Here is a 12,034-nt window from a genome sequence, read left to right on the forward strand (position 1 = left end):
GTAATTGTTTTTCTTACACCTACCTTCCAGGGCCACCTACCCGGGGGTGGCATTGCCCTCATCAATCATTAGTCAAAAAAAAAAAAAAATGTTCCACAGAGTTGTAGGCATACAGGCCAATCTAAAGGAGGCATTTTTCTCAATTTGAGTTCTCTCTTCCCAGATGACCCTGGTCTGGATCAAGTTGACAGAAAACTAACCAACACACAAGACGACGAGATTTCCCTCAGATCATTATTCTCTTCTATGTGCTGATTCTGGTGGCTGCTTTCACACGTGCTACATGGGCCAGTGTCACAGAAACATGCTAGCCAGAAACCTGCCTGGTCAGAGAACTTCTGAAGGCAGCCCTAATCACAGAGCTAGAGCTGGGCCCGGCAGCAGTCCCCATAACCCCAGCACTCAGGAGGCAGAGGCCAGGGACTACCAGTAAGTGTGGGGCCAGGCTGCTCTCCTAGTAAGTTCAAGGATGGTCAGGGAAGCACAGCAAAATCCAGTCAGAAGGGAGGGAGGCAGGAACGAAGAGAGAGGTCACAGATGGTGAAAGGCAGGGCTGGAATACAGAAGTGCTCCACCTGCCTGGTTTCCCACTTAGTCACAAAGTTTTGAGTGGGCCCCGCCCTTAAACTGGCTGAGATACAAAATAAAAGTCACCCCCGGCTCACCGAGTGTGCACTGACGACAGTGTTGTTCATGGTAGAAGCGGTGACTAGAGAGTCAATGGTAGCCATCATCACAAGACAGCCCGGTGTGTGTCTTTGAATTCCCTGCAGTTTGTTGTTTTCTGACTGGAGACGAACATCCGTGTCTTTCACCAACTTTGGTGGTTTTCAGCCCTGATTTCTTGCTTCGTTCAACTTTCTCCTCTCCTGGAACTCCAGTTGCATGTGTGCCAGCGCATTTGCCCCCACAGGCCTCTCGCTTCCTTTATTCTTTTTCTTCCTGCTCCTCAAACTAGACTCAAAACGGATCCATCTTCAAGCTCGCCAGTTCTGCCTCTTCAAGTCTGCGGCTAAACCTCCAAGTTTTTACTTTTCCTATTGCACTTTTTAGCTCAAAAATTTCTATTTTGCTTCTTACTATAATTTCTCTCTACCCGCCCATATCCTCTGTTCAGAAATAAATTCCCTGATTTTAGTTTTTTGTCACAGTTTCTTTTTATCCATTTTGAGTGTAATGGTTAGCTTCAAATCTCTGCTTCTTAGGCCCAGTGGCTGGGCCTTCTTTGGGAACAATGTCTGCCTTTCTTTCTCCTTTGACTTGAACATACCTTTCCGTCATTTTGTATCTTTTGTAAACTTTTGTTGCAAATTGGATATTCCGAATGTTACAGTGCGGTGCCCCTGGAAATCTGATTCTCTCACACGAACAATTGCCGTCTGCTATTGTTGACCCTGGGAACCGGATTCTCTGAAATGAACAACTGGCGTTTGCTATTGTTGACTCTATATCTGCAAACTGTCCTTCTTGTGTGGTCACTGAATTTCTTTTCCCAACTCTCAGCAGTTAACCAGCGACCTTACAGAGTTCATTAAATGCCAAACGTTGGCATCTTTGCCCTGATAGCTGGGATTTTTGTTTGTTCTGCTTTGTTCTGAATAGATTGCAGAATTCTAAAAATTATGACAGGTGTTTCCACCTTAATGGTTGCTATGATGGCGAGAGCAATGCTTGGCACCTTTTGTCCATCGGTTTTCTCTTACATCACCAGGTGCTTACCAGTGACACCCGCTAGCCCTAGTGGTAAGCACTGTGTGTGAATCACCTCACTTGATTCTAACGCTAACTCCACAAAAGTCAGTCATTTGACAGATGAAGACACAGGGAAGGAAGAGAATGCAAAGGTCAGGATGGAGACTCAAGTCTGCATTCCCAGCACTCCAGAGACTAAAACAAGATTGCCATGAATCTGAGGCCAATGTAGGCTACATGGAACACCCTGGGCTACCATGTAAAATCTGGTCTCAAAACAAAAACAAAAAAGAAAAAATAGTAAGAGCGTATATTGCCCAGGCAGCAAGAAAGTAGTGAAGCCGGCTTTTAAAGACTGTTCTATCTCACTTCTGAGTCTGCCCCTTAATCAGGACACTTTGGGGGTTCCTGAGTAGCTCCGAAATTACCAAGGATCCCCCAAGACTCCGGCTCCCCTGGTCATATGGCAGTGGGCGTGGGTGTTCCTGGCTGACACAAGCTGTGTTCTCTGGCAGTGTTTTTCCAGGCATCACTGTTTGGCACCCTACCCAAAATAAACATTGGTGAATCCTGACCCAACACGTCAGCAGTAGTTTCGTGTTTACCTTTTGTGGCCCAGCCTGTCCTTCGTTTCAGGCTCAATGTGGAAGGTGTCGCAAAGAAATCTGGGGAGCAGAATCCAGCCAGGTCGCACATAATCAGCTGAGCGGGAAAAGGAGATGAGGAGGCCAGAGACTCAACAGGCCTGACCTTCTAATAAGTAGGAGGGTGAACGTAGACAAGCTCTTGTTTCGTCTTCTGCCTCACTTCCTGGTCTGTTAGACAATGCTCACCCACAGTGTCTCAGCTCTCTTCCAGGTCTCAACTTGGGTTTCTCTGTCATATCAATCCTAATTTTTTTTTTTTAAAAAAAAAAAATGTCTTTGGTTTGTTTGGTTTTATGTTTTTGATTTATTTTTTTGTTGTTTTGCTTTTAATTTTTATTTTATCTTACGTGTATGAGTGTTTGCCTGCACCGGTGTAATGTACCATATATATGCCCGGGACCTATAGAGGTCAGAAGTTGTCAGATCCCATGGAACTGAAATCATAGATGGTTGTAAAGCACAGTGTGGGTGATGAGGACCGGACCCTGAATCCTCAGGGAGAGCTCTCTCTTCAGCCCCTCGGCCCTAGTTTAAGAGTCTACTCAGGGAAGGTAAGTAGATGCTACCCTACGCCGCATCTGAGTAGTTAACATGGGCGCATTGTCGAGGACTGTGAAGCAGAACCCAGGCTCTCGGGAAAATGTAGGCAGATCTGAAGCAGCTCAGGAGCTAGACAGTCGCCACGCCTTGTTGCACCACAAAAGAGTTCGAAGGCAGCAAGCGGCGTAGGAAGCACAGGGGAACGTACTCGCACATGCGCAGTTTCGGGAAGCACTGATCATGGCCTCTTTCGCTTTCTATCTTCTGAGCCTCATTCATTGGAAAGTGTCACTCTGCAAACGCACACACAGCTAAGTGGACAGCTGTCACTCGCTGCTTAATCTTGTTTTCCCACGTGTGCTTTGCTTACGGCTTCGTGCTCTATAAAATTAATGTTTTTCAGTCATTAGGAACAAAACCATCTACCCACCTAAAATATACATGATCTTTCTTTCTGAGAAAGTAGGGGGAAAAGACAGATGTATCCCAAACCAAATCACCTCCAAGATCTTCAAAAAGAGCCCCAAACGGGGTCAACAGACCAATTATTACACCAGTAATTCAAAGCAAGTGGAAAACCTAGAATGACAGATTATTAACCCATAATTTTTTTCCCATCTAACTGAAACTGGCATCGAATTATTGATATGTTTCCCTTCCTCCTCCTTCATGGTGCTGAGACAAAATGCACCACCATATCAGGCTATTTTTAAAGTAAAGGTTTAAAACACTAGTAATTAAGGCAAAATCTACTCTTTCATAGGACAGGTAGCATGTTAATCCCTAAAGCTACATGCCTGGGTTCAGTCTCACTTGGTTCTTATTAGCTGTGGGGCCTGGTAGAGGTGACTTAGATTCTGTGTGATTTGACCATATCATAGGTTGCTCTGACGGTGCAGTGAATTCAGACACACAAAGCACCTAAGACAGTGGCTGGCACCAAGTGTACACCAATCAAATATCGCCATCTAATGCCTAAAAAAGACGCCAACATTGACACTGATGGACAAGACAACCAAGCATTACAAGCAATACGAATAGGGATAAAATGGGGTCTAAAACAGGCACCCAGATTATAAATTTGTAACTTTTCAAAGAATAGCGAATGCAGGACTTTGTAGCATCTTCCCTTCCTCCAGCCCCAGCTTCCCCTCTTCTCTCTGCTCTTCTCAGCAGCACGGCCTCTAGCTCTCCGGGTCAGCTCCTGGCTGTCCTTCTACAGAGAATTCAAAGAATGGACAATGGGTAGGGAAGATGAAACTGTTCTACATAATTAAGAGCTGAGTTTGGAAAAGGAGGCCAAGGGAAAAGAAAAAGCAATCTTGGGCCAAGTACTCTGGGGACGAAGATGCAGCGATGGTCTACAGAGTGAGTTCCAGGACAGCAGGAGCTGCCCAGAGAAACCCTGTCTCAAAATATAAAAACACAAACAACAACAACAACAAAGAATGAGTCTGGGTCCCCGCCAGCCATTCCAGCTGCCATCCAGAGGGCCATCGGAGGGGTGAGTTTGCTTCGGGCCCGCGGCAGGGGCCCGGAGAGGAGGAGCTAGGACTTTCCCCGACCCCATAGACTCCCAGGTCAGCCTGCTCTGCTGGCTCCACCCTGCTAGCGGCCCCGCCAGCCATCCCAGCTGCCATCCAGAGGGCAATCTGAGGGGTGAGTGTGCTTGGGGCCCGCGGCAGGGGCCCGGAGAGGAGGAGCTAGGACTTTCCCCGACCCCATAGACTCCCAGGTCAGCCTGCTCTGCTGGCTCCACCCTGCTAGCGCCTCCGCCAGCCATCCCAGCTTCCATCCAGAGGGCCATCTGAGGGGTGAGTTTGCTTCGGGCCTGCGGCAGGGCCCGGTGAGGAGGAGCTCGGACTCTCCCCGACCCCATAGACTCCCAGGTCAGCCTGCAGTGCTGGTTCCACCCTGCTAAGCTCTCCCACCTGCCATCCCAGCTTCCATCCAGGTGCAAATTTCTATATTTCTCCCCTCCCACTGGGGCCATAAAATTTCACCAGCTCAGCTGCCTTGCACACTGGACCTGCTCTGTAGGCGCATCCCGGAAAGAGGGAGTGCCTGTGCTTCAATAGCCGGCCTGAGGAAAAGTAGGCATTCTATCAGTGAACTCCCTGCCCAACAAGGGAACCTGACCCGCTACCAGAAGTTCCAATAGAGAGCATTTGAACGAAGAGATGGGCAGATGCCAAGGCAAGACCTCCTCCAACAATCTGAAAAACAACATGAAAACACCAGATCCCAACAACCCTACAACAGAAGGATTTGAACACTCTAACCCAGATGAAGTGGAAAAAAGTGCCATTATGAAAGCAATAGAGTCCCTTAAACAGGATATGAATAACTCCCTTAAGGAACTGGTCGAGAAGTATAACAAAAAGTTTGAAGAAATAAGTATAGAAATGGATGAGAAATATAACAAAAAGTTTGAAGAAATAAGTAAATCCGTGAATGATACCCTGAGAAACCAAGAAAAAACAATCAAACAAGTAAAGGAAACAGTCCAAGAATTGAAAACTGAAATGGAGGCAATAAAGAAAACACAAAACAAGAACCGGTTGGATATGGAAAACCTAGGTAAACGAACGGAGACTAGAGAATCAAGCATAACCAATAGAATACAAGAGATAGAAGAACGAATCTCAGATTCTGAAGATACCATAGAGAAAATAAATGCTCTGGTCAAAGAAAACAGCAAATTCAACAAATTCTCTTCACAAAACATTCAGGAAATCTGGGACACAATAAAAAAACCAAATCTAAGAATAATAGGGATTGAAGAAGGAGAAGAACTGCAGATCAAAGGCCCAGAAAATATATTTAACAAAATTATAGAAGAAAACTTTCCCAATCTAAAGAACAATATTCCTATGAAGGTTCAAGAAGCATACAGAACGCCGAATAGACTGGATCAAAAAAAAAAGTCCCCTCGCCATATAATAATCAAAACACAAAACATCCAGATTAAAGAAAGAATATTAAGAGCTGCAAAGGAAAAAGGTCAAGTGACTTATAAAGGTAAACCTATCAGGCTTACACCAGACTTCTCTATGGAAACCATGAAAGCCAGAAGATCCTGGATAGAGGTACTGCAGAAAATAAGAGACCATGGATGCAAACCCAGACTACTATACCCAGCCAAGCTATCGCTCACTATCAACGGAGAAAACAAAATATTCCAGGATAAAAATAAATTTAAAAAATTCGTAGCCACAAATCCATCCCTACAGAAAGTAATAGAAGGAAATTCACAACCCAAGGAATCCAACATTGCCGTCACTGCCTACAATAACCCAGACATCTAGCGACCCTTCACAACCACAACTCAAAGAAGAGAAACACACAAACTCTACTACACACACACACACACAAATAATAAACGGAATCAACGACCACGGGTCATTAATATCACTTAATATTAATGGACTCAACTCACCTATAAAAAGGCACAGACTTAGAGACTGGATAAGAAAACAGGATCCAACATTCTGCTGTTTACAAGAAACATACCTCAACCACAGAGATAGACATCTACTCAGAGTAAAGGGTTGGGAAAAGGTTTTCCAAGCAAACGGACCTAAGAAACAAGCTGGTGTGGCCATTCTAATATCTAACAAAATTGATTTCAAACTAAAATCAATCAGAAGAGATGGAGGTGGACATTTCATACTCTTAACAGGAACAATTAATCAGGAGAAAGTCTCAATCCTGAATATCTACGCCCCTAATATAAAAGCACCCATTTATGTAAAAGAAAAACTTTTAGAACTCAAGGCAGTCATCAAACCACACACACTAATAGTAGGAGACTTCAACACACCTCTCTCACCAATGGACAGATCAATCAAACAGAAACTCAACAGAGAAATAAGAGAATTGCTAGAGGTAATGAATCAAATGGACTTAACAGATATCTATAGAACATTCTACCCAAAAAGGAAAGAATATACCTTCTTCTCTGCAGCTCATGGAACCTTCTCGAAAATTGACCACATACTCGGTAACAAAGCAAACTTACACAGATACAAAAAAATATTAGTAATCACCTGTGTCTTGTCGGATCACCACTGAATAAAGTTAGAACTCAATAACAATTCGAATTCCAGAAAGCCTACAAATGTATGGAAGTTGAACAGTCAACTACTGAATCATCCTTGGGTCAAGGAAGAAATAAAGAAAGAAATTAAAGTCTTCCTTGAATTTAATGAAAATAAAGACACAACATACTCAAACCTATGGGACACAATGAAAGCAGTTCTAAGAGGAAAGTTCATAGCGCTAAGTGCCCAATTAAAGAAAACGGAGAAAGCATATATTGGAGACTTAACAGCACACCTAAAAGCTCTGGAAAAAAAAGAAGCAGACTCTCCCAGGAGGAGTAGAAGATTGGAAATAATCAAACTGAGAGCTGAAATCAACAAAATAGAAATACAGAAAACAATCCAAAAAATCAATGAAACAAAAAGTTGGTTCTTGGAGAAAATCAACAAGATTGACAAACCCCTAGCCAAACTAATCAAACGGCAGAGAGAGAACACTCAAATTAATAAGATCAGAAATGAAAAGGGGGACATAACAAAAGACACAGTGGAAATTCAGAGAATCATTAGATCTTACTACGAGAGTTTATATGCCACAAAGTTGGGAAATGTACAAAAAAATGGATTGGTTTTTAGATAAATACATTTACCAAAGTTAAATCAAGAGCAAGTGAACAATCTAAATAGACCTGTTAGTCGCGAAGAATTAGAAGCTGTTATCAAAAACCTCCCCACCAAAAAAAGCCCAGGTCCAGATGGTTTCAATGCAGAATTCTACCAAAACTTCCAGGAAGAGCTAATACCTATACTCCTTAATGTATTTCACAATATAGAAACAGAAGAATCATTGCCAAACTCTTTTTATGAAGCTACAGTTACCCTGATACCAAAACCACACAAAGACACAACCAAGAAAGAGAATTACAGACCAATCTCACTCATGAACATTGACGCCAAAATACTCAATAAAATACTGGCAAACCGAATCCAAGAATACATTAGAAAAATTATCCATTATGATCAAGTGGGCTTCATCCCAGAGATGCAGGGCTGGTTCAACATACGCAAATCTATCAATGTAATCCATCATATAAATAAAGTGAAAGAAAAAAACCATATGATCATTTCATTGGATGCTGAAAAAGCATTTGACAAAATTCAACACCCCTTTATGATAAAGGTGTTGGAGAGATTGGGTATACGGGGATCATACCTAAATATAATAAAAGCAATATATAGTAAGCCGACAGCTAACATCAAATTGAACGGAGAGAAACTCAAAGCCATTCCACTAAAATCAGGAACACGACAAGACTGTCCACTCTCTCCATACCTCTTCAATATAGTGCTTGAAGTCCTAGCAATAGCAATAAGACAACATAAGGGGATCAAGGGGATTCAAATTGGAAAGGATGAAGTTAAACTTTCATTATTTGCAGACGATATGATAGTGTACATAAGCTCTACCAAAGAACTCCTACAGCTGATAAACACCTTTAGTAATGTGGCAGGATACAAGATCAACTCCAAAAAATCGGTTGCCCTCCTATACACAAAGGATAAAGAAGCAGAGAGGGAAATCAGAGAAATATCACCTTTCATGATAGCCACAAATAGCATAAAATATCTTGGGGTAACTCTAACCAAGGAAGTGAAAGACCTATTTGACAAGAACTTTAAGTCCTTGAAGAAAGAAATTGAGGAGGATACCAGAAAATGGAAAGATCTCCCCTGTTCTTGGATTGGGAGAATCAACATAGTAAAAATGGCAATTCTACCAAAAGCAATCTATAGATTCAACGCAATTCCCATCAAAATCCCATCAAACTTCTTCACAGACCTTGAGAGAACAATAATCAAGTTTATATGGAAAAACAAAAAACCCAGGATAGCCAAAACAATCTTATACAATAAAGGAACTTCTGGAGGCATTACCATCCCTGACTTCAAACTCTATTACAGAGCAACAGTATTGAAAACAGCTTGGTATTGGCATAACAACAGAGAAGTCGACCTATGGAATCGAATAGAAGACCCGGGTATTAACCCACAAACATATGAACACCTGATATTTGACAAGGGAGCTAAAGGCATACAATGGAAGAAGGAAAGCATCTTTAACAAATGGTGCTGGCATAACTGGATGTCAACCTGTAGAAGAATGAAAATAGATCCATATCTATCACCATGCACAAAACTCAAGTCCAAATGGATTAAAGACCTCAACATTAATCTGACCACTTTGAACCTGATAGAAGAGAAAGTGGGAAGTAGTCTACAAGATATAGGCACAGGAGACCAGTTCCTAAGCAGAACCCCAGGAGCTCAGACAATAAGAGAAGCAATGAATAAATGGGACCTACTGAAACTGAGAAGCTTCTGTAAAGCAAAGGACACTGTCAGTAAGACCAAAAGGCTACCTTCCGACTGGGAGAAGATCTTCACAAATCCCTCATCAGACAAAGGTCTGATCTCCAAAATATACAAAGAACTCAAGAAACTAGACACTAAAACTCTAACTAACCCAATTAAAAAATGGGGTACTGAACTGAACAGAGAATTCACAACAGATGAACTTCGAATGGCCAAAAGGCACTTAAGGTCATGCTCAACCTCCTTAGCGATCAGGGAAATGCAAATCAAAACAACTTTGAGATATCATCTTACACCTGTCAGAATAGCCAAACTCAAAAACACCAATGATAGCCTATGCTGGAGAGGATGTGGAATGAGGGGAACACTCATCCATTGTTGGTGGGAATGCAAACGTGTGCAGCCACTGTGGAAATCAGTATGGCGGTTTCTCAGGAAACTGGGAGTCAACCTCCCTCAGGACCCAGCAATTCCACTCTTGGGAATATACCCAAGAGATGCCCTATCATACCACAAAAGCATTTGTTCAACTATGTTCATAGTAGCACTATTTGTAATAGCCAGAACCTGGAAACAACCTAGGTGCCCCTCAATAGAAGAATGGTTAATAAAGGTGTGGAACATATACACATTAGAGTTCTACTCAGCGGTAAAAAACAATGACATCTTGAATTTTGCATGCAAATGGATGGAAATAGAAAACGCCTTACTGAGTGAGGTAAGCCAGACCCAAAAAGAGGAATATGGTATGTATTCACTCATATGCGGATTCTAACCATAATTAAAGGTCTTTGAGCCTATTATTCGTGATCCTAGTGAAGCTAAATAAGAAGGTGAACCTGTTGAAAATCATGTAGCTATCTGCCTGGAGACTGGAAATAGACAAGAGTCCCAGATCCTTCATCTGACGATGGATGGCGATACAGATGGAGACCCACATTGGAGCACCGGACTGAGCCCCCCATGGTCCAAATGAGGGGCAGAAAAAGGAAGAACATGAAAAAAACTCAGGACCGCGAGGGGTGCGATCACCCACTGATACAAGGGGACTGATCTAATGAGAGTTCACCAAGGCCAGTTGGACTGGGACTGAACGAGCACGTGATCCAACCAGATTTTCTGAATGTGGCCGGATCTCTGAATGTGGCTGGTCCGGAGCCTTTCTGAAAAGCCATTGACAATGACACTGGGACTTGTTTCCTCTGCATATGCTGGATTTTTGGGATCCAGTCTGTTCGGATACTCACCTTCAGGGACCTGGAAGGAGTGGGGAGGAACTTGAACTTCCCACAGGGCTGGAAGCCCTGACTGCTCTTAGGGATGAAGAGGGAGGAGGAGGGGGAGGGAGGAGTGGGAGGGTGTTGGGAGGAGGGGCGGAAATGAAAACTTTCATAATTTAATAAACTTTAAAAAAAAAAAAAGAATGAGTCTGGCTTACAGTACCAGTCCATTTTCACCATGACAAGGATCATGGAGGCATGTAGGCAGATGTGGTGCTGGAGCAGGGGTCCTATGGCAGGCAACAGGAAGTTGACTGACACACTGGGCAGTATCCTGAACATAGGAAACCTCAAAGCCCACCCCCACAGTGATACACTTCCTCCAATAAAGCCACACCTCCTAAGCCACCACATTCCAGGAAGTCAACTGAAGGAAGCTTGAACAAAAGAGACCTTTGTTCGGATTTCTACAGCTACAGCAAACACCTCAACCTAAAAAGCAAGTTTGGTAGGAAAGGGTTTATTTGGATTCTGTTTCAGCATCGCTGTTCACCACTGACAGGAACTCAAACAGGACAGGATCCTGGAGGCAGGAACAGATGCAAAGGTCATGGAGGAGAGCTGTTTGCTTAGCTTGTTCAGCCCACCTTCTTACAGAACCCAGGACCAGCAGCCCAGAGATAGCCCCACCCACCAGGACCCTCCCCCATTGATCACTAAAAGAGAAAAACCCCTTCCAGCTGGATCTCAAGGAGGCATTTCCTCAGCTGAGACCCCTTCCTCTGATGACTCTAGCTTGTGTCAAAACCACCCAGTACAGCATGGTAGTAGACAGTCTTTGGCAGGTGCATAAAGGTCAAAGGACAACTTGCAGTAGTCAGCTCTTTCCTACAATCACATGGCTAGTCCCCAGCTTGCTCTGGGGACAGATCCCGTTCCAGATGGGCCATCAAAGCTACTCCGCATGGAAGCTGGAAGCTGGAATCCAGTCCTCAAGCTTGTCTGGTGAGTTCTCTAACGAGCCACCCCACCTTAAACCTCACCTCTTTTCCATTTACATTATTTTACTTGGAAATGTTTATAACAGTTCAGTGAAACCAAACTCCAGTGACAATGGATGTCATGAGCTTAGACACCATCAGTTTATTATAAAAGGGAGGCGTGGAAATTATTTACATGATGAACCATTCCGAGCTTCAGGGGGATGGACAGCTTCGTGTGACACCACTTCAGCAGCGACTTCAGGCCACATATTTTCCAAGAATGTCATCATCGCTAGATAAGAAATAACAACTTTAGTGCCTCCATGTTCTGGGAGAACGTCATCTCCAGCCTCCACGCTGCCTGGTTGAATCTTTCCTTCATGCCTGATCCCACAGCACTGCTGGGCTTGCAGTATTTTTCCTTGAGAGGTCTCTGGAAGCATTGTGCCACCTTTGGTTACAGTTTCATTAGCACTCCTGTCAACCAATACTCTGTCAAAGAGCAAAAGAAACTTTCCTAAAGTTTGTCCAGCCAT

At 43.4% G+C, this 12,034-nt stretch overlaps 1 pseudogene; it reads right to left on the bottom strand.

The window, feature by feature from the left end:
• Positions 1–11,638: 11,638 nt before the first annotated feature.
• Positions 11,639–12,034, bottom strand: LOC146894484 (10 kDa heat shock protein, mitochondrial pseudogene; annotated as a pseudogene).

The sequence above is a fragment of the Myodes glareolus genome, chromosome 4, assembly GCF_982192425.1.
Source record: "Myodes glareolus chromosome 4, mMyoGla1.1, whole genome shotgun sequence".
In the NCBI taxonomy this organism is placed as follows: domain Eukaryota; kingdom Metazoa; phylum Chordata; class Mammalia; order Rodentia; family Cricetidae; genus Myodes; species Myodes glareolus.